The sequence below is a fragment of the Malania oleifera genome, chromosome 4, assembly GCF_029873635.1.
Source record: "Malania oleifera isolate guangnan ecotype guangnan chromosome 4, ASM2987363v1, whole genome shotgun sequence".
NCBI classification, from domain to species: Eukaryota; Viridiplantae; Streptophyta; class Magnoliopsida; order Santalales; family Ximeniaceae; genus Malania; species Malania oleifera.
Window position 1 is genome coordinate 46,849,024 of NC_080420.1, and position 7,311 is coordinate 46,856,334.

Sequence of the window (7,311 nt, forward strand, 5' to 3'; positions counted from 1 at the left end):
CTATCTATGTCCTTGAGCTCATTGCATGTCATATCCACCCCATGAACCTAGTCCATGTCCATATTGAGGAAAGCTTTCCGCACCAGCCTGCATCTGAAACAGAGGGATATAATAACATATACAATACATGCTCAAAGACCCCTCAAGCATGCATATACACCAATTGAGGTCATTTAAAAATATAAAGCAAGAACTCACAGGATTCATGCCATAACTAGCCGGATAAGCATTTCCTCCATAACCAGCATCAGGATTGCCATAATTTGCACTATAACCTGTAGTAGCATAAACCAAATCAAACCTATCTTCAAGTTCTTACCAACTAACAAGTCAATAAACAATGAAAAAAACACTTACCTGGATTCCCAACAGCAGTAGCAGCACGTGCTCTTTTCTCTACATTCGCAATCTCTACAGGAAGCTTTTCCATCTCCCGAGCCATTGCAACCAAATTCTTCTCCATTAACTGACCATGCTCATAATTCTCTACATATCCTTTCTTTTCATACTCAATGGAAGCCCTATGCCAACAAAAGCACATGAAGTCATATCACAGAAAGCAATCCCTGTAGCATATATTACCATGCAGCATGTTCATATCGATCTAGCATGCACCTCTGCATCTAGCATTGGGTAGACCTTATACAGTAACAATCCTAGCATACTGAATCTTTCATTTCATTTCTTCTAGAACAATTACAAGCACTTTTTATCATGAATCTACTACCAGAGATCCAATGCATAATCTCATAATTCATTTATCTTCATGAATAATATCATTTTTCAATTATTTAACCATTTTGTTTTACCCAGTTACCAAGAGCAGTCAACATGCATATGTTTAGATGCAATAACAAGATCTCATTTATAACAAGTACATTAAAATAATAACCACGCAAATCATTACCTCGCTCTCTGCAATTCATGTTTCATAGTCTCGATTTCTGCCTTCAGTGCTGGTGCCTATTGCAGATCACCAGTTGCTCTAACCAAATCTAAATTCAGTGCTTGAACTTGACCAGTAAGATCCTGCCTTAGTGCACTGAGCTCCTTAATATCATCCTACAATTGCAAAAGCTCATTCTTCATGGCCTCCATCCCACGAAGATCCACTTCCATTTTGATCGACTTCTCATACATTTCCCGCATCTGAATGTCCTTTTTCGCGTGCAAGGAACCAGCAAAGTGACCCATCCGCTACAACTCATGCTAGGCAACTTCTAATTCCTGCTTAAAAGCAACATAGGTTGCCGCCAGTCTTTGGTTATCAAGCAGGAGCCCTTGGATTTCATTATGTTGGGCAGCAAGACGCTCCTCAATGATGGCTAGATGAGGGGGCAATGCCCTGGGACCCATCCTGAAGTGGGATTCTCTCATTTCCTCAAGCAGTGCAGGATGTGGCATTAGTCTAAGACCTCTACCAAGCAGATGTTCCTAACTAGGAGGAGGTAGCCACCATGAGGGACACCTTTCATTGGTAGAGGAGGTCCACGATTTCTTGCTGACATTCTCTCTTGATATTCAGCAATGATTCTTGAAAATCAATTGGAAAAAAAAATTCTCCAGTAGTCTAACCTAAAGAATATAAATCCAATGAACACGCTGAGAAGAATTTAAGCACACCTAAAACATAAAACAACCAAAAAAATTAACTTCCCTTCGTATTATTTAATGTTGAACATCTAAACAATAAATCTTCGTTAGGCCCGGGAGAGAGGAAAATAAAGAGCAAACGAATGAGTCCTTCTCTTTTCTTTTCTTTTCTTTTTTCCTTTGGTAGTTTATTGTTTTAAAGAAAACGGGATTTTCCAATTTCTTGGGTCTAAAAAAAGGAAAAAATTTGGGCACCATTCGGTCAGCATCTTAAAAGTGTGTCTTCATGCCTCTAAAAGCCAAAAAATAAAAACAATTAACTGTTGCTCTCAAAAGCTATAAGAACATAGCAAAGATTCTAACCAAACAATACCTAGCAGTTCACACAATTTCGATTCATTTTCTTTTCTCAAATTTTTTCCCGCAACACAAAGAGAACAAAAAGGCCCCAAAAAAAAAAAAAATAATAAAACCTTTAACAGAGAACCAAAAAAAAAAAAATCAAATCAATAATATTGTCAAAATCCCATATCCAACAAGTTTATTTTTTTTTTTTTAAATCAAAGTTAGAAATAGAATAGTTACTCAATTCACTTTTTTTGATGATAACACTACAAAAAAACTAGTTTTTAGTGACAAAAGTATTAGTGACTTTGCATTGGGTTAATAAGAGTCATAAGACATCCATCAACCATGTATTGGGTTAATAAGAGTCATAAGACATCCATCAACCATGCATGCATCATTATTTTCACCATCACTGTCTTTGAGGAACATGAAAAATAAGATCCTTACATCAAAGGAGAGTCCCATCTAAAGAGAAAAAACCAAAGAGGGAGGGAAGGAGGAGGGAGGGACACAGATTAAGGAAAGAAAGTCTTCAAGCCTTTGAGAGAGAAGAGGCTTTAATTCATTAAGTACATGTAATTTATTTATGTATTTTTATCTAAAAATTGAAATTCTCAAAAGGTTTACACCTTAGTGCCATAAGGCTTATGCCTTGCCTACTTATCACAGGCTCCTTATGCAAAATTAATTATTGTCATTTCATGTGTGCATCAAAGCATAGACCCGTTCAAGAATGGTTACTATACATTCATGCCTCATCGTACATGTGGGACAAATCAATTGTTAAAATTCAATCGAGTATTAGTCATATTATGTAGACTAATAATCAATTGAACATGTCGATTATTTGTTTCATTTACGATTAGTCATGTTTGTATTTCAACCATTATTGAATTATCCAATGTGGACAGTTTAGGAAGTTATATTTACATTCTTGTCATCGTTCGCGCTTTCGTCCTTGTCATTATATATTTCGATCGCGTCTCTACTTGTGTTCTCTAGGTGCATAGTGGGGTATGGTGACAACTTGTTAGTGATGGAAAACTAGCAGGTGATGTGCACTTCCCCTATCTCGTGTACTTGGAGAGCCATGGGGAGATGCTGCTGAAATTTATACTGACTATGAAGAAGGAATTTGAGCGATTGATCGCAATGTAATTGCAACATTCCTGAATGGGATAGGATCCGTACCCTTTAGACGGAAGGCGGTTGATTATAGGATTCACAATGCATGCATCATAAACATTATGACAATGTAATCAATACCATTTACTTGAACATGTTATAAGGAATTAATGAACATGGATAAGAGTTGGATGAACGCTCGGGGTAGGTTTTTTCCAGAATACGTGAAAGGGGTACATGATTTCATAGAGTTTGCGTGTCCTCGTGCTGACGGTGCTAGTAGAATAAGGTGTCTTTGCAAGAAATGCTAAAACATAACATTCAAACACATTGATCTGGTCCATTCACATTTATTAGACTTTGGAATGGAGAAAAGGTAGACAAGATGGGTGTTCAACAGTGAAGATTATGCATTTCAGAGCGATGATGATGACGATGAAGATGAGGGGGCAAATATAGTAGGTGGTGATACACGTTCGGAAGGATTAATCGAAATGTTAGGGGACTTACAAAGGGGGATTGCAGTGGACACGGAAGACGTCTGTGTGTTGTGTATTGGTGATGAATCTACTTCAGTAGGTACCATACCTTGTGATCCTAGTACGTTAAATCGATTTGGTAAACCATTTGCTAATCTCGTGAGGGATGCACGGGGTGCCCCTATATCCAAACTGTAGAAAGTTCTCAAAATTAGAGTTCCTAATAAAGTTGCTTCATGCAAATACAATGCATAGGTTATCTCAGAGCACATTCAACATGCATTTAAGCCTCATTAAGGCAGCACTGTCTGATGGTGAAACACTTCCAAAGTCCTTTTATGAGGCGAAGACATACATGCGTGAATTGGGTCTCGATTACACTACAATACATGAGTGTAGGTATGATTGTGCGCTCTTTTATGGTGAACATGAAAATGCGAATGAGTGTCCAGAATGTGGTGAACCGAGGTACACAACTAATTAGAAGAAGGGTAAAAAGATCCCCTAAAAAGTTTTGCAATATTGTCCATTAATCTCGCGGTTGCAACGATTGTATATGTGCAAAAACACTGCTACAGATATGAGATGGCATAAAGAGAAACGTCTTCAAGATGGAAACACCCTTAGCCATCCAGCGGACTCCGAAGCTTGGGCCAAGTTTGATAAAATGCATCCGTGGTTTGCTAGTGATCCTCGCAACATTAGACTTGGCCTTGCTTCAGATGGGTTCAATCCTTTCAGTAACATGAACAACCCGTACAACATGTGGCCAGTTATGATGATGCCATACAATATGCCGCCATGGCGATGCATGAAACAACCCTTCATTTATATGTCTCTGCTTATTCCTGGACCGAGGGCACCTAATAATGATATTGACGTTTGCTTAAGGCCATTAATTGATGAGTTGAAACAACTATGGGAAAAAGGAGTGGAAACATTTAATGTGCAAATCGGGACAACATTTCGGATGCATGCTGTACTTTTGTGGACAATTAATGATTTCCCCACCTATGGCAATCTGTCGGGTTGGAGCACAAAAGGTTACTTAGCATGCCCAGTGTGTAATAAGGATGCTGGGTCCTTATCCTTAAAGCATGGACGCAAGTTATGTTTTATGTGTCATCATCGTTTTTTACTACCTGGACATCCTTGGAGGACTCGTGGTGTCAGAAGCTTTAATGGAAAGCCTGAACGAATGTTGCAACCAAACCGACTGAGTGGGGAAGAGATATTAAACCAACTCAGGTTGATTGGAGATATGAAATTTGGGAAATCACCCAGCAGTAGAAAAAGGAAATGTGCTGAGTGGGAGTTAAATTGGACAAAGAGAAGCATCTTCTTCGAGTTTTCATACTAGAAAGATCTTCCACTACACCACAACCTAGATGTCATGCACATCGAGAAGAACATTTGTGAGAATGTCATTTTTACATTGTTGGATATAAATGGGAAGACAAAGGACAACGTAAATGCTCGTCAGGATATGAAAGATATGGGAATACGGCCTGAGATGCATCTGATTCATGATGGGGACAAACTTATCATGCCATCAGCCTATTAAACATTTTCGAAAGATGAGAATAATAATTTCTTCAAATGGTTGAAATCAGTGAAGTTCCTTGATGGATATGCATCGAATATATCTCGATGCATAAGCACGAGGGAAGGGAAGATGTTAGGAATGAAAAGTCATGACTGTCACATCCTTTTGCAACGAGTTCTACCCGTTTTCCTTCGTGAACACTTGACCGAAGACGTTCGCTCAGTGCTGATTGAATTGGGGATCTTCTTTCGACAATTGTGCTCTAAGAAATTGAGTGTAAATGTACTTGAACGGTTAGTGGAGGACATTGTGATCATACTATGCAAGCTGGAGAAAATATTTCCGCCAGCATTCTTCGATGTGATGGTCCACCTAGCCGTCCATTTACCAATGGAGGCCATAATTGGAGGACCGGTCCAATATCGTTGGATGTATCCTATTGAGAGGTAAATTATAAAGTCGTACAATGTTCACATGATTTCCTTGTTTTTTTTTTTTTTTTTTTGTGTAAAAACTCACTAATGCTGTGTAAACTGCACAGGTTTTTATCCACTTTGAAGGGGTATGTGTGCAATAAGGCACGACTGGAAGGTTTAATCATTGAGGCATACATTGACAGTAAATGTTTTGCAATTTGCTCAATGTATCTACATGATATTGAAATAAGGTTCACTCGTGAGGAGCGAAATGCAGACGTTCATGCTATTAATGCCGAAGATGAAGAACCGAGGAGCTCTATATTTCGAGGAAATGTTCGGCTGTTCAGTGCACAGGTTTACGATTTCATTGATATGGACGACCTACGAAAGGCAAATTTTTACGTCCTCAATAATTGTGATGAAATTATTCCATATATCGAGTACATGGTTCAAAACTCCTTACTTCGCATTGTATTTACATATGCATATATACTTAGTTGACATTAACATGTACTATTGTTGCATATAGCGAACATAAAGCTGAAATTTTCACTCAAAATGAAAGAAATGTTGACGAAAGACATAAGAAGGAATTTGTCAATTGGTTTGGATGCAGTGTAAGTGACAACTACTGCCTGAGTTTGCTACAATGTACATTTTCAATATTGACTGTTTACTCATCTAAAGTCCTTTGTAATTAATAGATGAAAGTCATGTAATATAATAAAGAACCAACAGCAAGTAAAGATTTGTACGCGTTGGCATGTGGCCCCGATCAACGAGTTAACTGCTACAGCGGTTACATTGTCAGCGGCTTACGCTTTCATACCAAGTTAATTGAACTGCATAGAAGAACCCAAAATTGTGGCGTTGCGGTGTTAGGCACAGAAGGAGATAAGGAAATTGACTATTTTGGTGTGTTGGATTACATTATAGAGCTTCACTATGGAGCTAACAGACTTGTCCACATCTTCAAGTGTACCTGGTGGGACATTAGCAATAAAAAAAGTGGGATAAATACGGATGCCTACTTTACTAGTGTCAAATTCAGTAAAACATGGTATCAAAATGACCCTTTTGTGCTTGCAACGCAGGTAGAACAAGTGTTACACCTTAAGGACACAAAATTAAAGGGTGAATGGCATATGGCCCAAAAAATTCCTCCTTGAAGTTTGTATGATATTACAGAAGTCGCAGATGGGGAGACGAGTGTCGGGGATGATGCTTTCCAAGAAGATCAACCATCTGACCCTGTAGCAACGCAATCTCCTATCAATGTTGCCGAGGAAGGAGTCGATCCTATACCATTAAATAGGGTTCGTGCCACGGCAGAACACATAGGAACTGCTAACATTAGAATTGAACCCTCTGTACATGTTGACTTCATTGACAATGATGAAATTGATGGGGAAGATGAAACTATGGTTGAGTATTGCAGTGAAGAGGAAGACACTCTAGAAAGTGAGGATGATACTGATATTTAGGACGTATAGGGGGTAAGCGTGTTATGTTGTCACCGTGTATTTGACATGTGAAAAAAAGTGAAAATATATTTACTATGCATCCATCTAATATCCAATCTTCTTATATTTACTTATAAACTTTTTTGCAGACATGGCCCCAGGAGGTCGCCGCCTCTTACTTCAGTCTAGGCTATCGACGACATCATCCCGTGAGGATGATGGGTCATCCTCGAGAGCGACTGAGCATGTCAAGGCTGATGCGGCACCATCTGAGCCCTTGGGACCCCAGCCTGCCATCGATCCATCAATTGGGGATCAAGCCCAGGGAGAGTTGCCGT

The 7,311-nt window shown here is 38.9% G+C and overlaps 1 pseudogene; it reads right to left on the minus strand.

Moving 5' to 3' along the window:
* On the minus strand, positions 1 to 1,508 carry LOC131153022 (protein FLX-like 1; annotated as a pseudogene).
* Between the last annotated feature and the right edge of the window lie 5,803 nt (positions 1,509 to 7,311).